This window comes from Schistocerca piceifrons, chromosome X (assembly GCF_021461385.2).
Source record: "Schistocerca piceifrons isolate TAMUIC-IGC-003096 chromosome X, iqSchPice1.1, whole genome shotgun sequence".
NCBI lineage: Eukaryota > Metazoa > Arthropoda > Insecta > Orthoptera > Acrididae > Schistocerca > Schistocerca piceifrons.
The window spans coordinates 358,670,311-358,687,667 of record NC_060149.1 but is presented as its reverse complement, the minus strand read 5'-3'; the positions used below and the strand labels follow the sequence as shown (position 1 = coordinate 358,687,667).

At 42.8% G+C, this 17,357-nt stretch overlaps 1 protein-coding gene and 1 pseudogene across 3 annotated transcripts in view; both read left to right on the top strand.

The window, feature by feature from the left end:
• Positions 1 to 17,357, top strand: part of LOC124722889 (calcium uptake protein 3, mitochondrial-like) — a 636,966-nt gene that overhangs the window by 148,101 nt on the left and 471,508 nt on the right. The gene's annotated exons all lie outside the window — the stretch shown is intronic.
• On the top strand, positions 681 to 798 carry LOC124723652 (annotated as a pseudogene).

Genomic DNA, 17,357 nt, shown 5'->3' with positions numbered 1-17,357 from the left:
CTCTGTGATATTCTGACAGACATAGTACATGTGTTCCATACTCTGTTTCTAAATCTAAACAGAGAAGCAGCTCATCTATGTTGTTTTTTAATTCCCTATATTCTGGTGGAATATATAAACATTATTTTTCACTGTACTTTTATGAGAATCTTGTGATGTTTTAACATATCTAATACCTGCTTGTCTGAGCTTCTCATTAAGCTGAATTTCATTCAATGATGAATCATTGGACACTGATCTTAGCCTAAAAAAGAGGTACTCCCATGAATTTCAGTGCCCTTCCTCGTGATTTCACCCTCGCCAATAGCACATTTTCAGTCAGAAAAAGGTACAATTTCGATATCCTAATACAATTTAGTTCAATGCAGTTCTTTAGTTTAGCCCGTCAAGACTGGTTACAGTAGATATATTATACACAATTACTACAAATAAACTCTGTGTACTTAAACATAACTTCTCTCGTGAGTTTTTAAAGCAAACCATTATTTTTTCTCTTAGATGCCCCGAAAACGACCATAAAAGAAAATCGACAGTAAATGGAGTCCAGCTGCATTATATGTGGCAATAAAGAGTGTAATGGACGAACATTTGATCCTCTGAGCTGCCTCAGAATTATACGATATTCCTTTCAGCACTGTGAGTGGTAGAGTACAAATTTAAAGACTGCAAATTGAATTATAGCTAACGGCTTTACCGCAGTGGTAACACCGGTTCCCGTCAGATCACCGAAGTTAAGCGCTGTCAGGCTGGGCTAGCACTTGGATGGGTGACCATCCGGTCTGCCGAGCGCTGTTGGTGGGCGTGGTGCACTCAGCCCTTATGAGGCAAACTGAGGAGCTACTTGATTGAGAAGTAGCGGCTCCGGTGTCGGAAACTGACATACGGCCGGAAGAGCGGTGTACTGACCACATGCCCCTCCATATCCGCATCCAGTGACGCCTGTGGTCTGAGGATCACACGGCGGCCGGTCGGTTCCTTTGGGCCTTCATGGCCTGTTCGAGAAAAAAAAAAAACTGAATTATCCCCAACTATAGAAAACAGAAATGGTCATCCAACGATACTCAATTCTGAAACGGAAGATGTTTCGGTTGCGAGCTAACATCCCAAAGATGTTCGGGCCCACATGCGGTTCTTCTTCGTCGAAGTGTCTTGGCTCAGACTCGTCTAGGGGTTGAACCGCACGTGTCGCATTACACGCCCTAAATTAGACACTTGTGACCCTTTGGTTAAATTGTCTGGCTGATGGCAAGTTTGCGAAATACAAAGTTAACATATAAAAACAGTAATAATAATAATATCGGAAACCGACGGTCCGTTTTCGCGTCTCCATCCGAACTGTCCCCTTTGTGTCTCGACCAGACTTGCCCTTTGCCCGTTTCCGGCCGCGTTTCCCATGCGCCGAATATCTTCGCTCAACTGACTAGCGCAGTTCTCTTTCCTGAAGCCGTCCATCTGATAGGCTACAACTTATTCTACATTATTTTACATTTTAACATATTTAAATAATCAAAGCTGACCACTTTCACGTTCTAAATAAAGTAACAATAATATCCATTACAACACGGACCGCACAGCCCCTCCCACCGGAGGTTCGAGTCCTCCCTTGGGCATGGTGTGTGTGTTGTTGTTAGCATAAGTTAGTTTAAGTAGTGTGTAAGACTGGGGACCGATGACCTCAGCAGTTTGGTCCATTAGGAATTCACACACATTTGAACATATCCATTACATAATAAACGTTAAATTCTTTTACATAAAACCAATTCAGTTTACTTCTTAGCTTTGAATGCCACGGCCAGTAGCCTTGCACCAATGTCCTTTCTGATAAATGAATAAAGAACAAAAGTAACTATTATGCACTAAACTTTACAACAAATATTCTATTACCTAATGATTCAATAAGGTGTCATGCTGTCATCGTTCAATGTATTTTGTGTGGAGGAAATGATGATCTGATGCTTAATTGAAAATACTGATAATTTAAATTTACTATATCTTTTAAACAAATAGTTTCAGAGCTGATATTTACAACGTTTGTCACTTTAACGATGCGCTTCTATAGGAAATGTCGATCGTTAAGATCGACTAAAACATTCAGATTTTAGCATTCAGGTCTTTGTTACAAAACTTGTTAGTTTCACTGTAACAGTAAATCCTAAACTATTATAGATATGATCAATATTCAAGTTTTATTGGGATCACCATGAAAATGTAAGGAGGATGGCAGATTAAAATTACTGTGGCTTGATTCCCTGCACTGCTGCAGAATTAAATACTTTTCAAAAATTTTTCCCTTTATGGCCGATCTTAGGTCCGCCATATTTAACACTGCTACGTCTACTCGGCCACAAACGGATGCTTCTGGGTTTCCCCATGACGTAGGTTCTCGTCTGTCTCACTCCCACACTACAGCGCTTAGGCCTCAATAGACACTAGACGCCTGTGAATTTTCCCATCTCGTGGTGAATCTGCGCCCTTTGTGGCACTCGGTTTTCGACGACAGTGTTCGTTTCACAATTCCTGTAGGCTGATTCTTTCGGCCATATATTTAAATGAGAGCGCAATGCTCGTTAGCTCACTTAGTTCAGAGAGCTTTATTTCTAGAACAGCGAGGACTAGGTCTGTCGCCACACCAGTTAAGAAGAGCTGCAATGCGATTTGCTGAGAAAAATTATTTGATACATCCGTGGAACTTGGAAAGCAAAGTTGCTGGAATCGATTGGTTTAGAGCATTTATTAAGAGACGCGCTGTGAAATCGCGATGATCTTTCACGAGCCAGAGCTGAAGGCTTAAATAAAACGGAAGTAAGTACATATTTCCAGAATTTGGGAGAAATCTTAAAGAACTGTTATTTTTTTGATAAACCGGAGTGTATTTATAATATGAATGAGTCCGGCTTTCCTATTAACAACAGGCCCCCAAAAATAGTTACTCCTAAAGGTAAGCTAGAAGTTGTTTCACTAACAGACGTGGAAAGAGGACAAAATGTGACTGGTGCTGCATGCTTGAACGCATCTGGTACGTATTTACCTCCAATGGTAATTTTCAAAGGAGTCAGGAAACGCCCTCGTGGTTCCATTACGGAGATAAATCAGGGTACATTAATGAAGAAATGTGTATGATCTGGCTTCGACACTTCAAGAAATATAAAACAGTGGGTAGTCTTACATTTCTTATTATTGACAACCATGCGAGCCACACCAGCTTGAATGCTGTAGGGTACTGTAGAGGAAAATGGGATAGAACTTCTGGGATTCCCTCCACACAGTCCACATGTACTATAGCCGTTAGACAGAGCTTTCTCTAGTCTCTAAAGGCTCAATATCACAGAAATGCAACTGAGCGGATTCATCGTAACCTCAGTGAAAGTGTTACAAAACTATGATTCTGTACTATTTTCTATGACACCTCGAGCAAAACTGCATCTGTCGGGTATGCAATCAAGAGGTTCCTGTGCACAGGAATAATACCCTTCTGCAAAGACATCGTTCCTGAGAAGAAATTTGCGCCTTCAACCTTATTCGAGGCTCCTGCGTCTTCAGTCCCCGACAATGTTGCTGAACAGATCAAAGAAAACTTGAGTCTCATTTCAAGTCGGTACTCCACTCATACGATTATTCTCAGTGGTGACTTCAATCTTCCCCTTGATATGCTGAAAAAATTATACGTTTAAAACCGGCGGCGGGCATAAAACGTCATCCGAAATTGTACTGAATGATTTCTCAGAAAATTATTTTGAACAATTAGTTCATGAGCCCCCTCGAAGCGTAAATGGTTGCGAAAGCATACTTGACCTCCTAGCAACAAATAATCCTGGACAAGGAGGAACTATCGTGACGAATACAGGGATTAGTGACCACAAGGCATTTGCTGCTAGGCTGAATACCGTAATACCTACGACCATCAAAAAGAAACGCAAAGTATATCTATTTCAAAAAGCTGATAAAAATGCTATTAACGCCTTTTTTAAGAGACAGTCTTCACTTCTTCCGATCTGATCATGTAAGCGTAGAAAAGATGAGAGATGATTTCAAAGAGATAGTATCGATGGCAATTGAGAGATATATACCACATAAATTAATAAGTGATTGTACTGATCCTCCATGGTACACAAAACGGGTCAGATCGCTGTTGCAGAAGCAGCGAAAGAAGTATGCCAAATTTAAAAGAATGCAAGATCCCCAAGATTGGCAAAGATTTGCAGAAGTTCGAAATATATCGCGTACTTCAATGCTTTTAACAATTTCCACAACGAAACTCTGTCTCTGAATCTGGCACAAAAACCCAAAGAGATTCTGATGATACATAAAGCACACTAGGGCAAGAGGCAATCAATTCCTTCTCTGCGCAATAACAACGGCGAAGTCACTGATGATAGTGCCACTAAAGTAGAGTTATTAAATACGGTTTTCCGAAACTCCTTCACCAAATAAGAAAGTAAATATTACTGAATTCCAATCAAGAACAACTACCAAGATGAGAAACTTAGAAGTAGATATCCTCGGTGTAACAAAAAAATTCAAATGTTCAAATGTGTGTGAAATCTTACGGGACTTAACTGCTAAGGTCATCAGTTCCTAAGCGTACACACTACTTAATCTAAATTATCCTAAGAACAAACACACACACCCATGCCCGAGGGAGGACTCGAACCTCCGCCGGGACCAGCCGCACAGTCCATGACTGCAATGCCTCAGACCGCTCGGCTAATCCCGCGCAGCCCGGTGTAGCAAAGCAGCTTAAATCACTTAATACAGGCAACGCCTCCGATCCAGATTGTATACCAGTCACGTTCCTTTCAGAGTATGCTTATACAATAGCTCCATATCTGGCAATTATGTACAACCACCCGCTCACAGAAAGATCCGTACCTAAAGACTGGAAATTTGCTCAAGACACAATAATACCCAAAAAGGAAAATAGGATTAATGTGGTGTGCGTACTGTAAGACCTTCGGTACACACACCATCAGATTATTTGACTTGTCGCTCTAACAAAGTAGGCGAGTGTCAGCAAAATGTCTCGTGGTCTTATCGTGGCGTGTTCATCTTCTGCCGTTAGGTCAGACGATAGAAATGCCACTTAGAGTAGCAGATTGACGGTGACCAACTTTAAAAAGAACTTGATTAATTTTCACACACATTTATTAAAATAATAAAAAGCATAGATAGTACGTAACTTGATTCTGGATGCTGTTTACAATTGACAATCTGAAGTTCCTTTGGTCTTGGTACGTTAATCTTATGCTCACATATCTCTGATACTTGACAAAGTGTCTATACATTTCTCTTCATGGCTATGTACAGGAATATGATAATCTTACTAGGCGCAGACTGAAACTTGACTAAAGACTGGTACAGACTAACGCAGACTGACTAATCGGAGGTCTGTACACTCGTTATAATACCTCGAGCGTTCAGGTATCACTGCGCGAGTGTGATCCGCGAGGAGAAAAGATTCTACGTTAGCAGCAATCTCATTGGTTGCGTTGCATATCAATACGCGGATCGGCGGAAGCAGAATTTGGTCCGTCTCTATGACAGCACCATCTCATAGTGCGGAGACGGACGAGCGCTGCGCCTGCGCTATTGTGGTTAGCGGGGCGCGCTCTAGTGGGAAAGTTGTGTACGCGCTGACAAAGCGGAACTATGTACATAACAATTAATCTGCTGAATTACAGGCCCATATCACTAACGTAAATTTGCAGTAGGGTTTTGGAACGTACACTGTGTTCGAACATTATGAATTATCGCGAAGAAAACGATCTATTCACACATAGTCAGCCCGGATTCAGGAAACATCGTTCTTATGAAATACAGCTAGCTCTTTACACTCGTGACGTAATGAGTGCTATCGAAAGGGGATGTCAAATTGATTCCATATTTTTAGATTTCCAGAAGGCTTTTGACACCGTTCCTCGTAAGTGTCTTCTAACAAAACTGCGTGCCTATGGAATAGCGCCTCAGTTGTGCGACTAGATTCATGATTTCCTATCAGAAAGGTCACAGTTCGAAGTAATAGACGGAAAGTCATCAAGTAAAACAGGAGTAATATCCGGCGTTCCCCAAGGAAGTGTTATAAGCCCTCTATTGTTCCTGGTCTATATTAATGAAATAGGAGACAATCTGAGAAGCCGGCTTAGATAGTTTGCAGATGATGCTGCCATTTAGCCGGCCGTTGTGGCCGAGCGGTTCTAGGCGCTTCAGTCCAACCGCACTGCTGCTACGGTCGCAGGTTCGAATCCTGCCTCGGGCATGGATGTGTGTTATGTCCTTAGGTTAACTAGGTTTAAGTAGTTCTGAGTCAAGCGGACTGATGACCTCAGATGTAAAGTCCCATAGTGCTCAGAGCCATTTGAACCATTTGATGCTGCCATTTACCGTCATCAGATGACCAAAACGACTTTCAAAATTATTTAGATAAGATATTTGTATGGTGCGGAAAGTGGCAATTGACCCTGAATAAAGAAAAGTGTGAAGTTATTCACATGAGTACTAAAAGAAATCCGCTAAATTTCGATTACGCGATAGTCACACAAATCTGAAGGCTGTACATTCAACTAAATACTTAGGGATTACTATTACAAATAGCCTAAATTGGAACGATCACATAGATAATGTTGTGGGTAGAGCAAACCAACGACTGCGATTCATTGGCAGAACGCTTAGAAGGTGCAACAGATCTACTAAAGAGACTGCTTACACCACACTTTTCCGCGGTATTCTGAGTATTGTTGTGAGGTGTGGGATCTGCGTCACGTGGGACTGTCGGATGACATCGAAAAAGTTCAAAGAAGGGCGGCTCCTTCAGTATTGTCGCTAAATAGGAGAGATGGTGCCACAGACATGATACGTGAATTGGAGTGGCAATCATTAAAACAAAGGCGTTTTTCGTTGCGACAGGATCTTCTCATGAAATTTCAATCACCAGTTTTCTCCTCCGATTGCGAAAACATTCTGTTGGGACCCACCTACATTGGGAGAAACGATTATCACGATGAAATAAGAGAAATCAGGGTTCGCACAGAAAAATTTAAGAGGTCGTTTTTCCCGCGCGCCTTTCGAGAGTGGAACGGCAGAGAGAGAGCTTGAAGGTTGTTCATTGAACCCTCTGCCAGGTACATTATTGTGAATAGCAGAGTAATCACGTAGGTGTGTAGATGAATGAAGCTACTGCCAGCGTTCTGGGAGAAGAGCGTACATCTTTAAAAGATGTAACTGAAGAGCATGGCAAATGCGTAATACCAGTAGCCAGTACCATTTCTCAGCACAATGTTCTCAAGGACATTTTGCGAACTACAGAGAAAAAAGTATCGTCTCGGGAAAGGAAAACACAGACAGCAATTGGGCTCACATCAGATGGAAACCAGAAATACCTCCGCAGTAAGAGAAATCTTTTTCAGCAGGGAACAAAAAAAGAAAGAAACAAATGCAACAAGAACAATAAACAGAAAGTAGGTCAATGAGTAATGATAAAAGAAGTCTTAAAAGCTTCAAATCGCCAGCAAACAATGAGAATAATTGTGGATTTCGTTTCTTGAATTATTATAGTGTGGCATTATTGGTAAAGGGTGACTTGTTTGTCTGCCAAATAAGGGATGTTTGGTACCATGAAGTTTGGGTCCGTGCCAGAGGGAAAAGTGCTTTTTTATATGTAAGATGTCAATGATTAGAGTTGTACCAAGTTGTGACAACAATTGTAGCTAGTGTGGTACATTTTCGAACAATTTTACTCAATTCTGTAATAATGTCTTACGTATAAACCAACACTTGTAATGGCGTAATATCTGTGTTACATATTCATTAAACTTCAAAGAACAAGAGCCATAATTTAAATTATTTGATTCCTGAGTTTGTTTCCAGTTACAATAGCATTTGTCCGAAATGATCGAAATTGTACCACATTACCCTATCCTGCCTCTATCTTTCCATTGATCTATCTAAAGCCAAGCAGTAAATTGCCGGTTTGAATCTTCATACAGGGCGTACATTTTTAAATTTATTTCAGCTCTCCACGAGCGACTGCATCAGTAATATTACGTCGTAGCATATTGCAACCTCTTAGACTAATCGCAGCTCCATGCCGATTGTAAGCGTATCATAATAATAGTTAATTCTTTGAACAATTAATCGATTGGTGAATAGTATATTGTAATCTGTTGCTCTGTATTATGAGTCTTTGATCAAAAATAACATACAAAAATCAGTTAACATAATTAGATATTTTGTTACGAATGTGCAGTCCACCTGCCGACTGTATCCAAACTAATTATAGACTTACAACCTCATGATTAGACTCAGAAAAAAAACATCTTTTTTGAAGCTGAGGGAACGAATGTCTTCACAACGAGTTTTAGATATTACTGAAACGTTATTTCTTCAGCTTCGTTTTCATCTCAGTTCGGTTCTTGTCTCGCCTTCTATTTGTCTTCTTAGGTGATTATTTGTTTCATATCTGTTTCAGGAAGGCACGTGTATCCACAGCCTTTGAAACATTCATTTTGCTCTCTCTGTACATCCTGAGGGAAAACTTACGATTGTCTAAATCATTGCAGTTGTCTTTGAAACCAGTTCTTCAGTCGAAGCAGCAATCGCCTTCATCCAGTAACCTTGAAGTATCAAAATAAAATACACCTCTTTAAGTCGCTTTTACCGTGACGGATGACTGTTGAAGTGACACCGCCAACGGTCGTTGCATTTCTGCCTCTACGTTAAGATTTACAATATGTGGTATACGCCCCTGCGTTCAACTCGATTACCCGTCCGTGAACAGTTACAGGCAGCATATTTGTGGTGAGGAACAGCTTATGTCAGCACGATCCTTCATTTCGACTTTCACTGTGCATTTAGCTCTTAACGTTCCGATACGCATGTGGGTATCGTTTTAATACTGGTACCATTCTGCCTCGTCACTATTACGCTTCGGTAAAGTAAATGATAGAAGATCGTTAGATATGCGTAGCTATGGACGTTATCGCGACTCACTGGTAATTTTCTTCTGTTCTGGTTTTTACTCATATGCAGTCTCGTTCGATCATTTGCGTTAAAAGTAGAAGGCAATGCTCTTAAGTTACCTCAGGCATCATACTCTAACTCTTAGCTCTCTTAATACCAAAAACCGTTCTGAATTACCGAAATATAGCTTCAGATGTGTTCTACGCACTTATTTCACGCTTAAACTGGGCTAAAAGGGCACTTTTTCTTTCCCAACCTTGCCGTTTGTTTCAGGCGGTATCTTTTAGGCCCTATTTGGTTTCCCCAGATGGGAGTAATTTAGTTAAATGAGCGCCGATGAATCAGAACTGCGGAGACGACGGCGCTAATTGCGATATTCTGGAGACAGATGGCGTCTGGAGCACTCAAAGAGCGCGCCCATGTGCTGCCCGCGGAAGCCATTTCTCGGCATATCGCTTTTCCACGCCTACTGATCCATCACGTGGCTGCCGCCTCGAGTTCCACGTCTGCAGCTGCATCGTGCTCTGTTGCAGTGACAGTGCGCTTGTTATTGTTCTGTTGAGAATTTCGAAAACTCACGAAATATGTGCACAGGGCCGGTGAAGTCAGACCCGGTTCTTACCAAAAGTCGTATTGTATTGACTGTGAAAATTTTAACACTTGTTAAGAGGTGCATTACCGGCATGTGATTCAGAGCTTAGCCAAGTCACATTGAACTCTCCGTATGATTACGAATGCAGGGTGAGTCAAAACAGGCTTCACAACTTTGGAACGCTATATAAATTCATTGAGATAACTTGCAGACTCGTTGGATGTGTCACTTTTTAGTAAACCACCTCAAGTTTCACATAAGTTTCAAGTGTCATTTTGGTTCGATGTGACTACCATTTGTGATGCGGCAAACGTCCTACTGGTAATACGAGGGTCACTCCAAAAGAAATGCACACTATTTTTGTAAAAATACAGTTTTCATTCTGCATGTGTGAAAGTCTTACAGTGTGTAGATACATCCTTCCCGCTTGTTTTCAATCTTAGTTCAACCTGTTCCCGTGAGTGGCGCCGTCACAGCATGTCTTCAAGACTTGACGTTCGTCAGAAGCAACGTGCTGTCATAGAATTCCTGTGCTGTGAAAACGAGACAGTGGGAAACGTCCACAAGAGATTGAAAAAGGTGTATGGAGATGCTGCTGTCGATCGCAGTACAGTTAGTCGGTGGGCAAGCAGGTTACGGCTAGGATATTGACAGTGGCTCACAAAGAAACAAGAAAAACGGTATGCAGCGAACTTTTGGAACAGTACGAGAATGGTGGAAATGAATTTCTTGGAAGAACTGTGACAAGTGATGAAACATGGCTCCACCATTTTTCACCAGAGACGAAGAGCAATCAGTGGAGTGGCATCATTCAAATTCATCCAAGAAAAAAAATTCAAAACCACACCTTCTGCTAGAAAAGTTCCGAAGGACTCTTGTTTGTGGACATCGTGCCAAGTGGAACCACCATAAACTCAGATGCATATGTGACGACACTGAAGAAACTTCAAGCTCGACTGAGTCGTGTTCGACCACATCGGTAAAAGCAGGATGTTTTGCTGTTGCACGACAATGCACGGCCACATCTCAGTCAAAAAACCATGGAATCGATCACAAAACTCGGATGGACAACACTGAAACACCCGCCTTACAGTCCTGACCTGGCTCCATGTGATTATCATCTCTTTGGGGAACTGGAAGACTCTCTTCGTGGAACAAGGTTTGAAGATGATGACTCCCTTGTGCACGCTGCCAAACAATGGCTCCAACAGGTTGGTCCAGAATTTTACCGTGCGGATACACAGGCGCTAGATCCAAGATGGCGTAAGGCAGTTGAGAGGGATGGAAATTATGTGGAGAAATGAAAATATTGTTCCTAAAGGATGTATCTACACATTGTAAAACATTCAAACATGTAGAATAAAAGATGGATTAAAAAAATAGTGTGCATTTCTTTTGGAGTGACCCTCGTAAATTTCTTCCCACACTCGTTGCAGCAATTCGGGCGGAACTTGTGCAGCGGCAGCATAAACTCGATTTTTATGGTCGGCTAAATTGTTTGGTAGGGAAGGAACATGCACGCGGTCCTTAATGAAACCCCAGAGAAAGAAATCCAGTGGCGTCAAATGTGGTGAGCGAGGTGGCCATGCGACTGGCTTTTCGCGGTCAGTCCACCGACCTGGGAAGCAACTATCGAGGAAATCTCGAAGTTCCGTGCGGAAATGAGGTTGTGCCCAGTCTTGCTGGTAGTAAACCACCCCATCTCTGTCATCGTCATTGATCTGTGGAATTAATAAAAAGTTTTCTAGCATATCCAGATACACAATACCATTGACAGTTCTCTCCATGGAATAAGAAAGGGCCTTACATTTCCAGTTTGCTAAAGGCACAAAACACATTAACTTTGGGACTGTCACGAACGTGTTCAGGGATGCATACGGATTTTCGCTTCCCCGTTTTCTGTATGCCACAGACATGAAATGTTGACCTATCGCTGATGATTATTGTGTTCAAGAATGTCTCGCCGTCCTCTATCCGATAAAACGTTTCTGCACAGAATTACTCACGAGGAACCTTATCTGTATCACTACTGTGTTGTCCCATCGTGAATCTGTTTGGTTTCAAGTGTAAACGTCTTCGCAGTACTCTCGCGAGACGCACGTCGCGTTGATTTTTGTGGACTGCGGGCAAAGCTCTCCCTAACCTGTTCGACATAATCAACAACATGCGGGCGACCTGATTGTTTATCATGTCGCAGTGAACAACCCGACTCAACAAAGTTCTTGTGCCACGAGTAAATTGTTGGTCTGCTTGGGGGTTCCTTAGCGTATTCGGTGCCACGAAAGTATCCACTTTAACTGTGTACTATGCTGGCGCTCCTGGTGGCGGAATGGGGCACTAAAGCACAACGTCAATCAAACTTTAGGTTCTTCGCTACAAAATGACACATCTTCCGATTCTGTAAGCGGTCTCAATAAATTTCTATATATTTCCAAAGTTGTAAAGTCCTTTTTGACTCGCTCTGTATTATTGCCACAGGTCATGTAGTTGCGTAGCAATGACGTCAGAATTACCAGAGATGAGATATAAATACAAGCTAAATGAATAATATTCATTTCCTGGGGTTTCTTCCTTTCGCACAGTCAATATATTGAACGAGTCTTTTGTCACCCCTCTTTATAGACTAAATTTTCGCTAATTGGACCTACGTGGCCATTGCACGAGAAATGTTGGAGAAATTGATATCTTTCTTGACTTGCATTGGAACATGTGCCCTCTGAATTCTGAGAGTAAGGCTGCTCATAATCTGCATACCAATTCTTGTAGCGTCTCCCATTGTAGATTTTAGAGAATTTCTACAGTGGTCTCACACTGAAGAGTCAACGCGTTGACGTAGAGCTCCGCTCTTCTTCGAATTTTGTCTCTCTTCCGTTAATCCCAGTTGGTAAAGACCCTGACCGACAAACCGCACTTAGAAACTGAACGAGCTAGTCTTTTGTAAGCGACCTCCGCCGTATGTGAATTGCTCTCTTGTAAGAATCACTGCTCACCACGAACCATGGCCTTGTTGCGGTGGAGTGAGTTGGATGCCTCAACGATACAGACAACCGTACCGTCGGTGTAATGACATTAGAGGGTACACGTGGAGAGTCCAAGGTAATATGTGGTTCCTGAAAAGGGGCAGCAACATTTGCAGTAGTTGCATGGGCAACAGTGTGGATGACTGACTGATCTGGCCTTGTAGCAGTAACCAAAATGACCTTGTTAAGTTGATATTGCGAACGGCTGAAAGTAAGAGGAAACTACAGCCGTTGCATTTTCCGAGGGCACGCAGGACCTTTATAGCACAAGTTCACTAAAACTCGGGTTAGGTTGATAAGACACATCCAAAAACGTCAGAGAATAATTAACTTGCAGCTGGAGGAAAGTGTCGGGGATAAACATTGCAGAGAGAGGAGAGGGCTCCGCAATAGTAAGTAGGCAGTAACCACGCAGATATGAACAGACTTGAACGGGGCAGGCTAGCATAGGCAGCTGCGTCGAACCAGCTATCAGACTGAATACCACAGTAACAAGGATCACGAAATGTTAATCATGTGATCTAACGAGATATTTTTGTGCCATACGTTTGTGCGTAATACATACACATATATACGCTTTATGTCAGCTGCCAGTATCTGCAGAAAGTGAATATCGTATTAAAGTCTTCCTGCACTTCGCAGCAGTTTTTCTGTTGACAATATTGGGCCGTCTGCGAATAACCAGCTTATCCAAGCGAAGTGGTGCAGTAATAAGAAATTGACCTCGCATTCGGTTTGACGACGATTCATACTTCCGTCCGAGTATTGAGATTTAGGTCATTTCCTTCCTGAACTCCATCTCTACGAACCTCGTCTTTTAAAGAGTTTTTTGGTAGGGAGGACGCAGCAGCATGCTATGTTGGATGGAGAGTCATCGACAGACGTAGAAGTACTCTAGGGAAGTGCGCTGGGTCCGTTGCTATCCGTGTTGTGTATTTTAAGGGCCGTGAGGGTCAAGAGTAACATTTGACTGTTCGCACATAATGCAGTTATCTATATTGAAGTAAAGTCTGAAAGAAGCTGCACAAATATTCAATCAGATTGAGATTTTCACTCTGCAGCGGAGTGTGCGCTGATATGAAACTTCCTGGCAGATTAAAACTGTGTGCCCGACCGAGACTCGAACTCGGGACCTTTGCCTTTCGCGGGCAAGTGCTCTACCAACTGAGCTACCGAAGCACGACTCACGCCCGGTACTCACAGCTTTACTTCTGCCAGTACCTCGTCTCCTACCTTCCAAACTTTACAGAAGCTCTCCTGCGAACCTTGCAGTTCTGCAAGGTTCGCAGGAGAGCTTCTGTAAAGTTTGGAAGGTAGGAGACGAGGTACTGGCAGAAGTAAAGCTGTGAGTACCGGGCGTGAGTCGTGCTTCGGTAGCTCAGTTGGTAGAGCACTTGCCCGCGAAAGGCAAAGGTCCCGAGTTCGAGTCTCGGTCGGGCACACAGTTTTAATCTGCCAGGAAGTTTCATTCAATCAGATGTTGAGAAGGTTTCAAAGTGATGCAAAAATCGGCCAGAAACATAATATTATCCACTTAGAAAAAGGAAGAACGTAGTATCTTGTGATTATAATATCAGTGAGTCACAGTTGGAATCGTAAACTTTGACAAATACCTGGGCGTAACACTTTGTTGGGACATAAAATGTAGCGATAATATAGGCTTAGTCGTGGGAAAAGTGGGTAGCAGACTTCGGTTTCTTGATAGAACAATAGGTAAATGCAGTCAGTCTACAAAAGAAATTGCTTAAAAATAACTTGTGCGACGCATCCCAGAATATTGCTAAAGTGTTTGGAACCAGTACCAATAAGACCAACAGTGATATTGAACGTATACAGAGAAAGGCAGCGCGAATTGCCACAGGTTTGTTTGACCTGCTGAAGAGTGTCACAGAGGTGTTTAAAAGAACTGAACTGGCAGACTCTTAAAGATTGACGTAAATTATCTCGGTAAAACCTACTTAACAGGTTTCAGGAACCGGTTTTAAATAATGGCTCTAGGAATTACAAGATGTCCAGCAAGGAGCCCATGATTTCAAAACAAAATATCTCAAAAACTAAGATGGATAGACGAGTGCACAAAAGATATGTATATTGTGAAATCTGTAAGAATTTTATAGAGAAGTTTCGAAATAGTTCGAAAAGAACTAACAGATGACGCTGTACGCTGTGCAGCTCGTACAGTACCATCGTGCATAATTAAATCGTCCTCTGCAAGCAGTCTTAGCAATCACATCACAATCTTTTCGATATGTCCACCACTTGCATCATTGAGGTGACGCAAATGAACAATGAAATTTGCTAGTACATCGTGCATTGTCTCACCGGAAATGCATTCAAATGCTAGCCAAATCACCGGCTCATGTTACTCCAGCGTGATTAGATGGTTCCAGTAAAGTGTCTTTTTAATATGCCCTACAAAAAGTAGGCACCAGGAGACAGATCGGGCGAATATGGAGGCCAGTCCATCCCTGCGCCAGTAAATCTGCAATAACCCAAAGCAATGACTATTCCCGAAGTAGCTGTGTAGCGACAAACTGTTCCAAAATTGCAGCGTAATGGTCACTAATGATCGTTTTTCGCATCAAAAAGGGCCAATAATGCCTCTGCCGCATCACCTGCGAACCAGATGCAGCCAACATCGAATCCTCCGGTACTATTCATTGTGAGAATCTGGTTACCAAAGCCAACCCTCTGTCGTAAGACTCGTACGAGTACGGTCTGGTGGCTTTGATTTTGAATGGAAACATGCGTAAGCTGTCTCTCAATATTTTTTGCATGCTGGAACGCTTCAAACCAGCCTTTCCTGCAGTGCTTTGATCGGATTTCCTTCGATTTTGCTAAATAATTCCAGACTCGTGGCGAAATTTTCAGGAGTAACTACAATGCGCCTGGGGCCAACATTCTGCGCTAAATCGTCAGCCAAGCAGCCTGTCCGTTGCAATTTGAGGAACTTGCTATTGGCTTTCTCATCGGATCTTTTCCGACATTAAATCGTGTTTTGAAATCTGCACCGTGTTGCCGTAGGACTGTGTTCTAACCTATTGTATTCCAATACCAGAAAAACATGTACAATGAAATACAGGATTCCAAACCCTACCTTCGGTTCACTAACATCTTTCACGTTTCAACGGCACTCTCGCTCTTAGTTTCCGAGATATTTAATTTTGAACTCATGGACTTCTTGACTGTACTACAAAACCCAACATATCGCTCCCATAGGGATCGTGAGTTCAAGATAAGATTAATTACAGCACGCACAAAGCCACTTCAACAGGCATTCTTCTCGCGCTCCATACGTAAATGGAACGAGAGGAAGCCTTAACTGGTACAGTGGGGCGTACCCTCTGCCGTACGCTTCAAAGAGATTTGCAGTGTATAGATCTAGAAGTAAAAAGAAATGGAAAATGAAGAAAATACAGAGATTTGCGATCTGAAAATGACTAAAAGTTCGTGACGCCCTCCATCGGTAAAGCTGGAATCCAATATGACGTCGGCCCACCCTTAGCCTTGATGACAGCTTCCACTCTCGCAGGCATACGTTCAATCAGGTGCTGGAAGGTTTCTTGGGGAATGGTAGCCCATTCTTGACGGAGTGCTGCACTGAAGAGAGGTGTCGGTGTCGATGTCGGTCGGTGAGGCCTGGCATGAAGTCGGCGTTCCAAAACATCCCAAAGGTGTTCTGTAGGATTCAGGTCAGGACTCTTTGCAGGCCAGTCCATTACAGGGATGTTATTGTCGTGTAACCACTCTGCTACAGGCCGTGCGGTGCTCGATCGTGTTGAAAGATGCAATCACCATCCCCGAATTGCTCTTCAACAGTGGGAAGCAAGAAGCTGCTTAAAACATCAATGTAGGCCTGTGCTGTGACAGTGCCACGGAAAACAACAAGGGGTGCAAGCCCCCTCCATGAAAAACAAGACCACACCATAACACCACCGCCCGCGAATTTTACTCTTGGCATTACACACGCTGGCAGATGACGTTCACCGGGCATTCGGCATACCCACACCCTGCCATCAGATCGCCACATTGTGTGCCGTGATTCGTCACTCCACACAACTTTTTCCATTGTTCAGTTGTCCAACGTTTACGCTCCTTACACCAAACGAGGCGTCGTTTGGCATTTACCGGCGTTATGTGTGGCTTATGAACAGCCGCTCGATCATGAAGTCAAAGTTTTCTCACCTCATGCCTAACTGTCATAGTACTTGCAGTGGATCCTGATACAGTTTGGAATTCCTGTGTTATGTTTTGGATAGATGTCTGCCTATTACACATCACGACCCTCTTCAAATGTCGGCAGGCTGTATCAGTCAACAGACGAGGTCGGCCTGTACGCTTTTGTGCTGTACGTGTCCCTTCACGTTTCCACTCACTATCACAGCGGAAACAGTGGACCTAGGGATGTGTAGGAGTGTGGAAATCTCGCGTACAGACGTATGACACAAGTGGCACCCAATCACCTGACCACGTTCGAAGTCCGTGAATTCAGCGGAGAGCCCCATTCTGGTCTCTCACGATATCTAATGACTACTGTGGTCGCTGATATGGAGTACCTGCCAGTTGGTGGCAGCACAATGCACCTAATATGAAAAACGTTTGTTTTTGGGGGTGTCCGGATACTTTTGATCACATAGTGAATGAGCACTGCATTAAATTAATAGTGTCCAACTACTACTCTGCCCTGATCCCTTTCTCTCGATAGCTGCTTAGGGGAATCCGTTTCGATTCGTACATGGAAGTTATTCGGTATCAAAATCATCTTCCTTGAGCTGAAAATACGATGACATATT